The sequence below is a fragment of the Tachyglossus aculeatus genome, chromosome 2, assembly GCF_015852505.1.
Source record: "Tachyglossus aculeatus isolate mTacAcu1 chromosome 2, mTacAcu1.pri, whole genome shotgun sequence".
Taxonomy (NCBI): Eukaryota; Metazoa; Chordata; class Mammalia; order Monotremata; family Tachyglossidae; genus Tachyglossus; species Tachyglossus aculeatus.
Window position 1 is genome coordinate 100,650,402 of NC_052067.1, and position 13,996 is coordinate 100,664,397.

General features: G+C 43.1%; 1 non-coding gene across 1 annotated transcript; it reads right to left on the reverse strand.

Moving 5' to 3' along the window:
* Window positions 1-10,269: 10,269 nt before the first annotated feature.
* On the reverse strand, window positions 10,270-10,407 carry LOC119924702. Its single transcript, XR_005449398.1, has one exon. It is a non-coding gene; the product is annotated as a small nucleolar RNA SNORA7 (small nucleolar RNA).
* Between the last annotated feature and the right edge of the window lie 3,589 nt (window positions 10,408-13,996).

A 13,996-nucleotide genomic window follows, 5' to 3' on the forward strand; every position in this document is an offset into this window, starting at 1 on the left:
TTGACTCATCTCTCTCATTCAACCCACATATTCAACCTATCACCAAATTGATTGACTACTTCTACTTCTAAACACTAATCTTGCTCACTCTCAATCTGCATGACTCCAGACCGGAGTCCAAACATTTCAATCCATCCTCAAACAAAATCTGTTCTGCGTCACTGACCACTGTGGTTGTCTTTCTTTGTCCTATTTCCATCTCCAATATGGCAATGAGAACTGCACACTGTTTATTCCCTCTGTGGGCACTATGGTTTTTGTTTTCTTTTTTATCCATTTCCTGAAGCTCCTCAGCTCCTCAGCATTGGTGACCCATTCCGCAAATACTGCATACTGCACCAATGTTGAATTAAACATCACTTAGCCTTAATTTGAATTACTGACTGTATTATTTAGCCCTTCCTTACACAGAAAATCAGCTCCTTTTATTAGTCCATATTTATCCTTCTTGGAATTTGTCCCATTTTCATGGAATTTTACCATCCAGTTGAGGTTAGGGTTTTCTGTAAACATGGAGATTTCATCACATATTCCTTCTCTCAGACCATCTATGAAGATGTTAACCAAAACCAAATCCCAGATCTGCTATGTGAACTTGGACAAGTCACTTTACTTCTCTGTGCCTCAGTTTCCTCATCTGTAAATTGGAGGTTCAATACCTATTTTCCCTCTCCTCTAGACTGTGAGCCCCACGTGGAACAGAAACTGTGTCTGACCCGCTTAAAAATATCAGAATTAAACAAAAATAAAACCAGTTCTGGCCCTGATCTCTTGGTGAACTCTTTCATTTTATTCCTCCACCCCAAAAAGCGACTGTTTATTTCAACTCTTTGCTTCCAATCTTTTAGCTAGTTTTCCATCCGTGACAGAACACTTTTCGCAATCCCATAATTGTTCCATTTTTTAAAAAGTCTTTGGTGTGAAACCATGTCATAGGTCTTGTGAAAAATCTAAGTGCATTACACCCATTTGTTCCCCTCTGTTCGCGTGATTATTGATTTCCCTTTCTTTGTAACAAAAATGGTCACAGTTGCCCTGAACTTTGAACCTTCAAAGGAAAGTGAATATACTCTCTTTTGGCTATTGGAAGACCAAAAAGAAAAATGTAACAGTCTTGATCAGAAGCCCTAGGGGCTGTTCAGAGATCCAGGGTGAGAGAGGATGGTCAGCCCTGACAGCAGAGGGGAATACACATGAGAACAGAGGTAACACTATGCCCCCTCACAGCTGGAAATGAGGTGGACATCGGCCCCTATTGCCCCCACAGACCTGGCACTGAGAGCCTCTTATCACAGGTTCTAATCCTGGCTCTTCCACTTTTTTTTTTTAATAGTATTTATTGAGCGCTTACTATGCGCAAAGCACTGTTCCACTTGTCTGCTGAGTGATTTTGGGCAAGTCACTTCACTTCTCTGCCCCACAGTTACCTGATCTGTAGAATGGAGATTAAGACTGCGAGCCCAGTGTGGGACAAGGAACTGTGTCCAACCCAATTTGCTTGCCCCAGTGCTTAGTACAGTGCCTGGCACATAGTAAGCACTTAACAAATACCACACTTATTATTACTCAGTAGTAAGAATAATGATGACAATGATAATACTAATAATAAGAATAATTATGCCATTTGTTTTTTTACTATGTGCGAAGCACTGTTCTAAGCAGTGGAATAGAAACAAGATAATCAGATCAGACACAGTCTCTGTCCCACATGGGGCTCACAGACTAATCAGGAGGAAGTAGGATTCAATCCCCATTTTACAGAGAAGTTAAGTGACTTGCCTCAGGCCTCACAGCAAGCGAGTGGCGAAGCTGGGATTAGAACCCAGGTCCTCTGACTCTCAGGTCTGTGCTCTTTCTCCTAGGCCACACTGCTTCTCCCGTTATCTAACTCTTCATTCCTCCTGTCACCGGGAGAGGTCTAAGAAATGTGCAATCTGATCAAATTTGAAGTCTACGTGAAAACATCCAAAGCTGCAGTGTACCACCCACAGAAGCAGGTCTTGGAGGGAACATTGGAGAGTGCAAATTAATGCCAGGGTTGCCAGGAAAAGGTTTGTACTAGTTATCCACAGTGATGTCCAGGAACCTAGCTGGCTACTGGGGACTTACATGTATTCGCATCATGGAGTCTGGTGTAAAACCTGGTGCTTGGGAATGTTATCTATTCATTGAAATCAACAAAAGTCCTGAAGAACTATGCATCCCATAAACTGTCATGAGTACCATGAGGCATAAATAGAGCATTTTTATCTGGGGCATAGATGAGTTTCTTCTGAAACTGTTCATGCCACTGGTGGAAGTCTATATCCTTTGTCTCTGATCAAACTGAAGGAAAATAAGGAGGCATTCACATGATACGCCCTGCCCAGTTTGGTCCATTCCTGAATAAGACACTTAGACCTGTTCCTTTGGAGTGATCAAGATGCAAAAAGTGCTTTGAGGAAGCCCTCCTAAAAATCATCTCCTCCAGGATGTCTTCCCTGATGAGTAATCACTTCCCTGGTCATTTCATCATTTCAGACACTAATAGCATTTATGTGCATGCCAGTTTATTCCATTCATTGATTCTACTATCAATGTATTTTGGGCCCATTTGTGTTATTTTAAATCATTGCTTTTCCTTTTGTCCCCATGGTATGGATTCTGTCTCTACCTGCCTGCTTCCCCCATTAGGCTATAAACTCCCTGAGGGCAGGATCCAAAAGCACTGCACACTCAAATGCCAAGGTCAGAACTTACCACAGAGCAGGCACTAAATCAATCCTATGGAGGAAGACAGCGAGGATGACTGCGATGATGAAAGACTACTTCTGACAAGCCAAAAGAAGAGAAATCCTTCTTAAAAAGGAAAATTTCTAAAGATTCTTCTAAAATCGAATTTTATCTCTACTAATGCACAAAATAAAATGAATGCCCAAAGTCTGACCAAAACCTCGCCAACTATGCTAAAAGACCAGTGGAAAGAGCCCAGACCTGGGAATCAGAAGACCTGGGTTCTAATTTGGATCCAACCCTTATCTGCTGTGTGTGACCTTGGGCAAATCACTTAGCTTCTATGTGCTCCAGTTTCCTCATCTGCAAAATGAGAGTTTGATGCCTGGTTTCTCTCTTACTCAGACCTTGAGCCCCTTGTGGGATGGGGATTGTGTCCAGTCTGATTATCTTGTACCTTCACCAGTGCTTAGAACAGTGCTTGGCACCAAATAAGGGCTTAACAAATATCACAATTATTATGATTATTTTTGTGCACCCTTTCCGACTGACCCACCAGTGGCAATGTTGTTCCCCAGATGGATATATCCAGCTCTGAAAAAAAAAAACCCACTCCTGAAAGAAATCAAAGGATGATAAGGAAAATGGTTTAAAACATCTTCATGGTTTTATAAGCAATGTGTCTTCATCAATATTTATTGAGCATCTACTATGCATTAAGCACTGTGCTGGGTATTTGCTGTGTACAATGTTGCATTGCTCGTGGAGCCCTATATTCATTCATTCATTCATTCATTCAATAGTAATTATTGAGCACTTACTGTGTGTAGAGCACTGTACTAAGTGCTTGGGAAGTACAAGTTGGCATCATATAGAGACGGTCCCTACCCAACAATGGGCTCACAGTCTAGAAGATGGGCTCACGTTCATGATGCTGTGACAAATGAATACATTTTTCTTTCATATTTTGCCTAGTTACAGGAGCATTAGGACTAGAGCGCAGAGTTGGATTGTTGTGTGGGCCCATTGGGGCAGGTGTCCACGAAGGAGACAGCCACATTTTCTTACCGGAAATCCTGGTGCCCCTGTTAATAATAATAATAATAATCGTGCTTGTTAATCACTTATGTGCCAAACACTGTCCTAAGCCCTGGAGTAGATGATGATAATAATAATAATTATGACATTTGTTAAGCACTTACTATGTACCAGACACTGTACTAAGCACTAGCCCACTGTTGGGTAGGGACTGTCTCTATATGTTGCCAATTTGTACTTCCCAAGCGCTTAGTACAGTGCTCTGCACACAGTAAGCGCTCAATAAATACAATTGATGATGATGATGATAGATGCAGCGTGGCTCACTGGAAGGAACACGGACTTTGGAGTCAGAGGTCATGGGTTCAAACCCCTGCTCCGCCAACTGTCAGCTGTGTGACTTTGTGCAAGTCACTTAACTTCTCTGTGCCTCAGTTACCTCATCTGTCAAATGGGGATTAAGACTGTGAGCCCCCCGTGGGACAACCTGATCACCTTGTAGCCTCCCCAGCACTTAGAACAGTGCTTTGCACATAGTAAACACTTAATAAATGCCATTATTATTATTGTTGTTATTATTATTATAAGCACGTTGGGTTGGATACACCCTGTTCCACGTGGTGCTCACAATTTCAATCCCCATTTTCATTCATTCATTCATTCAATCGAATTTATTGAGCACTTACTGTGTGTAGAGCACTGTACTAAGTGCTTGGGAAGTACAAGTTGGCAACAGAGACAGTCCCTACCCAACAGCGGGCTCACAGTCTAGAAGGGGGAGACAGAGAACAAAACAAAACATATTAACAAATAAAATAAATAGAATAAATATGTACAAATAAAATAAATAAATAGAGTAATAAATATTAAGAGCTTACTATGAGCCAAGCACTATGGTGGATTCAAGCAAATCAGGTTGGACACAGGCTGTCATTCATTCAATCGTATTTATTGAGTGCTTACTGTGTGCAGAGCACTGGACTAAGCACTTGGGAAGTCCAAGTCGGCAACATATAGAGACGGTCCCTACCCGACAACGGGCTCACAGTCTAGAAGGGGGAGACAAACAACAAAACAAAACATGTAGACAAGTGTCATAATCGTCCCATGTGAGGCTCACAGTCTCAACCCCCACTTTACAAGGTGAGGCAACTGAGGCAGAGAAGTGACTTGCCTAAGGTCACACAGCAGACAAGAGTGACCTTAACCTAGGCTCCTTCCACTAGGTCATGCAGACTGTTTCAACTATGAGCTCCTTGTGGAAAGGGAACACTTCTATCAACTTGACTGTATCGTTCCATCCCAGACACCTAGTCCCAGTTACCCGGTAAACACTCCAGTTCCATCAGCCAATTCCACTGCCTGATTGATTCCAGTTCCGAGCAGAATCATTCCCACTCCGCAAAGGGCCCAGCTGTTCCATCTCCAAGGATGCCAATCACAGAGAGGAAACTAATAGTCCTGGTGCCTGTTAGGCGCTTTCAGCTCGAGTGTAGAACCAGTTCTCGTCATAAGGCGCCAATTCTTTGTGTTTGACTAGCTTGACTGTGTCCACCCATTCGGGGACCTTTAGCTTCCCTGACTTTTTGAGGAAGGCAGCCAGGGCTCGGACGAACTCCTGCTGGTTCACGTCCTTCACAGTGACTCCTGGCATCGTGCGGCCTCCGCGCTGCCGGGCAGCCCAGAGAAGTAAAGTGACTTGCTGAAGGTCACACAGCAGACAAGTGGTGGAGCAGTGATGAGACCCCATATTCACTACTCAAAACTGCTTCTCCAGTACAGGTTAATCAGGTTGGACACCGTCTTAATCCACATTTTACAGATGAGATAACTGAGGCCCAGAGAAGTTAAGTGATTTGCCTAAGGTCACACAGCGGGCATGTGGTAGAGCTGGGATTAGAACCCAGGACCTTCTAACTTCCAGGCTCATGCTCTATCCACTAAGCAACACTGCTTCTGTTAAAGACAAAGTCCTGTCAGTCAGGCAGGCAATCATATTTATTGAACGCTTACTGTGCAAAGAGCACTGTACAAAGCACTTGGGAGAGTACAATATAGCTATATACAGACACATTCTCTGCCCACAATGAGCTTAAAATCTAGAGGGGGAGAAAGACATTAATATAAACAAATAAATTACTGCATCAGCTGCTGTGCTAACCCGGGGTGCTGTTGCTCCTTCTCTGATGGTCTTATAGGAATTTTGTGAATACAGGTCACCATAAAGCAGGAGAAATAGAAAATAAGGATGATTAGAAGAGAAATAATAGATATGTTCATTTCAGAGTCTGAGCTGAGAGGACTGCAAAAAGGAAATCTAGAGCATTAATGATGAAGTATAAATTGGATTCTAAAAATCTTTCAGTTTTAATAATCTGTGGCATTATTAGAATCAAGAAGAATGAAAACACCTGAATTTCATTTGGACTGTGTCAAGTATTTTAATTGGTTTTCTTTCATTTTATGTAATGGACTTCACCTCAAATTTGCAGTGCATTGTGGATGTCTTTCTCAAAGTCTGTCACAAAAAAGCACACCCCTTCACAAACCTTCTCCCTAACTCTGAGCTAAAGGACATCATCATCAGCGGGGTTTCTTATTGATGAGGCATATGGTGGTTCCTGGGAAGTAACACAAACCGGAACACCTACTGCCCCAGTAGCCTCTTGCTATCTACAGCATTTCTCAATGAAGGTAGAATTCAACAAAGGAGGATGAGACTTTCATGCTGTGAGCATAGTGTAAGAGATAGAGCATGGGTCTGGAAATCAGAAGGTCTTGGGTTCTAATCCCAGCTCTGCCACCTTACCTCATTTGTAAAATGGGGACTGAGACTGGGAGTCTGATTAAGAGAAGCAGTGTGGCTTAGAGGCAAGAGTACAGGCTTGCGAGTCAGAGGATTTGGGTTCTAAATGCTCCTCTGCCACTTGTCTGCCATGTGACTTTAGGCGAGTCACTTAACTTCACTGTGCCTCAGTTGTCTCACCTGTAAAATGGGGATTAAGATTGTGAGCCCCATGTGAGACAATCTGATGACCTTGTGTCTACCCCAGCATTCATTCAGTCATATTTATTGAGCACTTACTGTATGCAGAGCACTGTACTAAGCGCTTGGGAAGTCCAAGTTGGCAACATATAGAGATGGTCCCTACCCAACAGTGGGCTCACAGTCTAGAAGGGACTTAGAACAATGTTCTAAGCACTTAGAACAATGCTTGACCCATAGTAAGTGCTTAACAAATACCATGATTTTTTTTTCTATCCACCCCAGCACTTAGTACAGTGCCTGGCACAGAATAAGGCTTAACAAATACTACAATTATTAATTAATTATTATTATAATTGAATAACTCTCTCCATCTCTCTGAGAGGGTTGCCCAGAAGAAAATGGAACTGAAAATGAAATGCCTGTTTGGTGGGCCTGGGAATCAGAAGACATGGGTGCTATACACATGGTAAGTGCTTAATAAATATTTACTATTCTATTTATATTTTATTAATATGTTTTGTTTTGTTGTCTGTCTCCCCCTTCTAGAGTGTGAGCCCGCTGTTGGGTAGGGACCGTCTCTATATGTTGCCAACTTGTACTTGTACTTCCCAGTACAAGTACTGCATACAGTAAGCGCTCAATAAATACAATTGAATGAATGAATGAAAATCATTATTATTATTATTATATCCTGATTTTAATTTTTTTCATGGTGTTTGTTCAGTGCTTACTATGTGCAAGGCACTGTGCCAAGTGCTGACATAGACACAAGGTAATTAAGTTTGACATAGTACAGGTGCCACGTGACGCTCATCGTCTTAATTTACATTTCACAGATGAGGGAACTGAGGCACAGAGAAGTTAAGTGACTTCTCAAGGTCACACAGCTGACAAGTGGCAGAGCTGGGATTTAGAGCCTAGATCCTTTTAACTCCAAAGCCCACCTTCTACACACTGGCCATGCTGCTGCTTCTCTGTGGCTCTGCCACTTGACTGCTGTGAGACTTTGAAGAAGTCTCTTCACTTCTCTGGGCCTCCGTTTCCCCCTCTGTAAAGTGGGGATTAAACCCTACTAACTCTACTTAGACTGCGAGCCCCTTGAGGGACAGGGACTGTGTCCAACCTAATGACCTTGTATCTACTGCAGTGGTTGGCACATAGTAAGCACTTAACAAATGCCCTTGTTATTGATGGTTCTAGGGGAAAAACAAAGCCTTCAGGCTTGGCCTTGTAGTAGTTATATCTATTGATCATCCACTTGGTGCAATGCACTGTGTTAAGTGCTTGGGAAATACAAAACAAAGAAATGACACTTTCTCTGCCCTCGAGAAGCTTACACTGTAATGGGAAAGTACAGCAGTGGGTAATATATATGTATATATATATACATACACACATATAGCATAGGTATATATAGATCTTAGATGGATAGATAGATAGATAGATAGATAGATAGATAGATAGATAGATAGATAGATAGATAGATAGATAGATATAGATATAGGTATAGTTGGGGGAGAACCTGAAGGTAGAAAGACCAAAGGAGAGGCTGAGACAATCTTCTAAGCATTTATTCTAATGCTCTTCCCACAGTAAGCGCTCAATAAATATGATGGATTATCAGTAGTGTTTATTGAGCAGAGTACTGTACTAAGCACTTTAAAAATAAGGGTATTTAGCCATGATAGATTTAGTCAGAGTTTATACCAGGATAATTGTTGTATGGGTGGAGAGGAGGGAATGGGTGCCAAGAATGTTGTGCCGGAGGAAACTGCAGGATTTAGCAGGAGGCTAAATATGAGAATTGAAAGACCGCAAATAGTCAAGGAGCGAGGATTTGCAGGCTTCTGGGACAGGAAGGATAAATCACTCAATTAATTATTTTTATTGAGTGCTTACTGTGTACAGAGCATTGTACTAAGACCTTGGGAGAGTACAAAATAATAGAGTTGGTAGATAATAATAACAATATTAATAACGGCATCTGTTAAGCACTTATTATGTGCCAGGCACTGTACTAAATGTAGGGGGTGGTTATAAGCAAATCGGGTTGGACAGAGTCCCTGTCCTGCATGGGGCTCACAGTGTCAATCCCCATTTTACAGATGAGGTAACTGAGGCACAGAGAAGTGAAGGGACTTGTCCAAGGTCACACAGAAGACACGTAGTGGAGCAGGGGTTAGAACCTTCTGCCTCCCAGGGTTGTGCTCTTTCCACTACACCATCATATGTTCCCTTGCCTACAACAAGCTTACAGTCTAGACTGGGAGAAATTGATATAAATAAATGAATTGTGGATATGTACATAAGTGCTGAGGGAGGGTTGAATAAAGGGTGCAAATCTAAGCACAAGGAGGATGAAGAAGGGAGTGGGAGAAGTGGAAACGAGAGCTCTGTTCATGGACTTATTGACTGAGATGGGAAATTAAAGGGGAGCAGGATTTGCCTTAGGTGGAAAGATGAGTTCTGTTTTAGAACTAATAAGTTTGAGATGCTGGCGGGCAGTCACATGGAGTTGCCTTGGAGTTAAAGAAATGCAAGATTGAAGGTAAATTGATTGATTTGGATGCAGCGTGGCTCAGTGGAAAGAGCACGGGCATTGGAGTCAGAGATCATAGGTTCAAATCCCAGCTCTGCCACACGTCTGCTGTGTGAATTCGGGCAAGTCACTTAACTTCTCTGAGCCTCAGTTCCCTCATCTGTAAAATGGGGATTAAGACTGTGAGCCCCCCGTGGGACAACCTCATTACCTTGTTTCCCCTCCCCAGCACTTAGAACAGTGCTTTGCACATAGTAAGCGCATAACAAATGCCATCATTATTATTATTATTATGTTATCATCATCATCATCATCAATCATATTTATTGAGCGCTTACTATGTGCAGAGCACTGTACTAAGCGCTTGGGAAGTACAAATTGGCAACATATAGAGACAGTCCCTACCCAACAGTGGGCTCACAGTAGCAGGGGGATGATAACTGAGGTCTTGTGAATGGATGAAGTCTCCAAGAGAATGAGTTTTTGAGTGAGAAGAGCAGGACACCCAGAACAAAGCCTTGTGAGAAACTCACGTTATGATGAGAGGCAGAGCAAAAGCCAGCGAATAAAAATGGGTAATGGATAGAGAGGCAAGGAGGAGAACCTGCTAAACACCCTGTCAGCAAATCTTTATCTTGGTCTTATGCCAAGTCGTTTCTGGCCCACTGTCATCATCATCATCAATCGTATTTATTGAGCGCTTACTGTGTGCAGAGCACTGTACTAAGCGCTTGGGAAGTACAAGTTGGCAACATATAGAGACAGTCCCTACCCAACAGTGGGCTCACAGTCTAAAAGACAGTGACACCACAGACACATTTCTCCCAGGACTCCCCAGTCTCCACCTGCAATTGTTCTGATAGTGTATCCAGAGAGCTTCCTTGGTAAAAATATGGAAGTGGTTTACCACTGCTACGTTCCGCGCAGTAAACTCGAGTCTCTGCCCTCAACTCTCTCGCATGATGCTCCTGACCAACACAGGGGAGTTTTGACCTGTAGCAGATTGCCTTCCACTCGCTAGCCACTGCCCAAGCTAGGAATGGAATGGTTAGGCCTCTGCTTGACTCTCCCTCCTTTAACCAAGACTGGTAGAGTACTGGAAACTCTCCAGGTGTGATGCTGAGAGGTAAAACCATGTCTAGGAGTAGAGAAAGGTGTCAAAAGAAGCAGAATGATCGAGGAGGATCAGGGTGGAGTTTATCCCTTTGGACTTGACTCCTATGGAGGACACTGGTCAATCAATCATATTTGTTGAGTGCTTACTGTGTGAAGAGCACTGTACTATGCACTTGGGAGCGTACAGTATAAAAAAGTAGATAGACGCATAACTTTAGAGAGGACGGATGGAGCAAAAGAGCTAATAGTTTCACTGTAGTGAGTGGGAGAGTTGGTGGAGAAGAAATAGAGGCAGCGGATGTGTGTAACCCATTCTTGGAGTTTGGAAAGGAATGAGATCAGGAAGTTGGGGCAGTAGCTGGAGGGGTCTGGGCTGTTGAGAGAGGGCATTTTTTGGATGATGAGACTTGAATGTGTTTGTGAAGGTAGCAGGAAGACTTTATCCTGTCCTATTTTGATTACTGCATCAGCCTCCTTTCTGACCTGCCTTCATCTTGTCTTTCCCCACAGCATGGCTTAGTGGAAAGAGCACGGGCTTGGGAGTTAGAGGTCGTGGCTTCTAATTCCTTCTCTGCCACTTGTCATCCATGTGACTTTGGGCAAGTGACTTAACTTCTCAGTGCCTCAGTTACCTCATCTGTAAAATGGGGATTAACACTGTGAGCCCCACGTGGGACAACCTGATTACCTCGTATCTACCCCAGTGCTTAGAACAGTGCTTGGCACAAAGTAAGCACTTAAGAAATACCATCATTATAATTATTGCTTCATATTGTACTCTCCCAAGAATAATACAATGTTCTGCGCACAGTAAGTGCTCAATAAATTTGACAGACTGATTTGTCTGCAAAATTGTAGTAGATACAAAACTGTCCCTGTTTCCCCACTCCTCAGGAACCTTCAGTGGTTGCCCATCCACCTCCATATCCATCTACCCCTTTTTCCTCTCCCCCTCCCCATCCCCCCTGGTCCTACCTCCTTCCCCTCCCCACAGCACCTGTATATATGTTTGTACAGATTTATTACTCTATTTATTTTACTTGTACATATTTACTATTCTATTTATTTTGTCAATGATGTGAGAAGTAGCATGGCTCAGTGGAAAGAGCCCGGGCTTTGGAGTCGGAGGTCATGGGTTCAAGCCCCGGCTCCACCAGTCGTCAGCTGTGTGACTTTGGGCAAGTCACTTCACTTCTCTGGGCCTCAGTTCCCTCATCTGTAAAATGGGAATTAAAACTGTGAGGCCCCCCATGGGACATCCTGATCACCTTGTAACCTCCCCAGCGCTTAGAACAGTGCTTTGGACATAGTAAGCACTTAATAAATGTCATTATTATTATTATTATTATTATCTAGCTTTACTTCTATTTATTCTGATGACTTGACACCTGACCACATGTTTTGTTTTGTTGTTTGTCTCCCCCTTCTAGACTGTGAGCCCATTGTTGGTTAGGGACCGTCTCTATACGTTGCCAACTTGTACTTCCCAAATGCTTAGTACAGTGCCCTGCACACAGTAAACGCTCAATAAATATGATTGAATGAATGAATGAATGAATATCAAACAGAAACTCCTTATCATAGCCTTTAAACACTCAATCACCTTGGCCTCTCCTATCTTATCTCCCTGATTTCCTACTACAAACCAGCCTGCGCTCTTCACCCCTCTAATGCCAACCTACTCACTATACTTTGGTCTCATCTATCTCACTGTCAACCCCTCACCCATGTACTGCCTCTGCCTGAAACTCCCTCCCTCTTCATATCTGACAGACACTCACTCTCCCGGCCTTCAAAGCTTTATTGAAAGCATATCTCCTCCAAAGGGTCTTCCCCGAATAATTCCTCATTTTCCTCTTCTCCCACTCCATTCTTCGTTACCTTTGCACTAAGATTTTTCACCCTTTATTCTCCCCTCCCTCAGCCCACAGCACTTAGGTACATGTCCCTGATGCAATTTATTCATATTACCGTCTCCCCCTTTAGACTGTAAGCTCACTGTGGACAGGGAATGTGTCTACCAACTCTGTTATATCGTACTCTTCTAAGAGCTTAGTATAGTGCAGACAGTAAATGCTCAGTAAATGCAAGTGATGGATTGATTTACTTACTTATGTGCCAGGGACGGTACTTAGTGCTGTGGCAGATACAAGACAATCAGGTTGGAAAGAGTCTTTGTCTCATATAACGTTCTCAGTCTTAATCTCAACTTTACAGGTGAGATAACTGAGAAAGAGGGGAGCTAAGTGGCTTGCCCAACTTCACACAGCAGCGTGGCTCAGTGGAAAGAGCACAGGCTTGGGAGTCAGAGGTCATGGGTTCAAATCCCAGCTCTGCAGCTTGTCAGCTATGTGACTTTGGTCAAGTCACTTAACTTCTCTGTGCCTCAGTTCCCTCATCTGTAAAATGGGGATTAAGACCGTGAGCCCCATGTGGGACAACCTGATCACTTTGTATCCTCCCCAGCGCTTAGAAACAGTGCTTTGCACATAGTAAGCGCTTAACATATGCCATTATTATTATAAGTGGTGGAGCTGGGAATAGAACCCAGGTTCTCTGTCTCCCAGGTCCATTCTCTCTAGGCCGTGCTGCTTCCCTTAAGTGCTTAATAAATACCATAATAATAATCTGGCATCCATTACATCAGCAGCATGGCCTAGTGGATAGAGAGTGGGCCTGGAGTCAAAAGGACTTGGGTTCCAATCCTGCCCCTGCCACTTGTCTGTTATCTGACATGGGGCAGGTCACTTCACTTCCCTGTGCCTCAGTTACCTCATCCGTTAAATGGGGATTAAGACTGTGAGCCCCATGTAGGACAGGGACTGTGTCCAACCTGATTAACTTGTATCTACCCCATCACTTAGTACAGTGCCTGGCACATAATAAGTGCTTAAAAAATACCATTAAAAAAAAGAAGAAGAAAAAAAATCAGTCTGGGAGAAGACAAATTTTCCATGCTCACAGTGTGAAAGGGACAGGTGGTTCTGGATTGTTTTCTTTGGATCACTCCAGCTGCCATGGCAGGGTTGTCACTGTAAGGACTGAGAATGTTAAACTGGAAACACGGTTATTGGTGTTTCCCCTAATTTAAAGTATATCTCCTTTCTGCCATGGATTTTAATTCCTGTCTTCCTCTGGAGACTGTAAACCTCTCGTGGGCTGGGATTGTGTCTACGAACTCTAGTTAAGTGACTTGCCCAAAGTCACACAGCTGACAAGCGGCGGAGCTGGGATTTGAACCCATGACCTCTGACTCCCAAGCCCGTGCTCTTTCCACTGAGCCATGCTGCTGTGTGAAGTTGGGCAAGCCACTTAGCTTCCCTCTGCCTCAGTTATCTCACCTCAGTTATCTCAGTTATCTTCCCCAAGGGCTTAGTCCAGTGTTCTGCACACAGTAAGTGCTCAATAGACATCATCGATTGATTAATTGACTGAGAGAATTGTACTTATATGGCATTTGAAACAGCCAGATAGCACAATTTCAACAATTATATGTGGAAGAAAAAATGCTTAGTGGAATCAACTCCTGAGAAACTTCTTCATAATTTAATACTTTTGTCAAGTGAATTTTTCTTCTTATCCTGAAATAGGGAAATGAGACA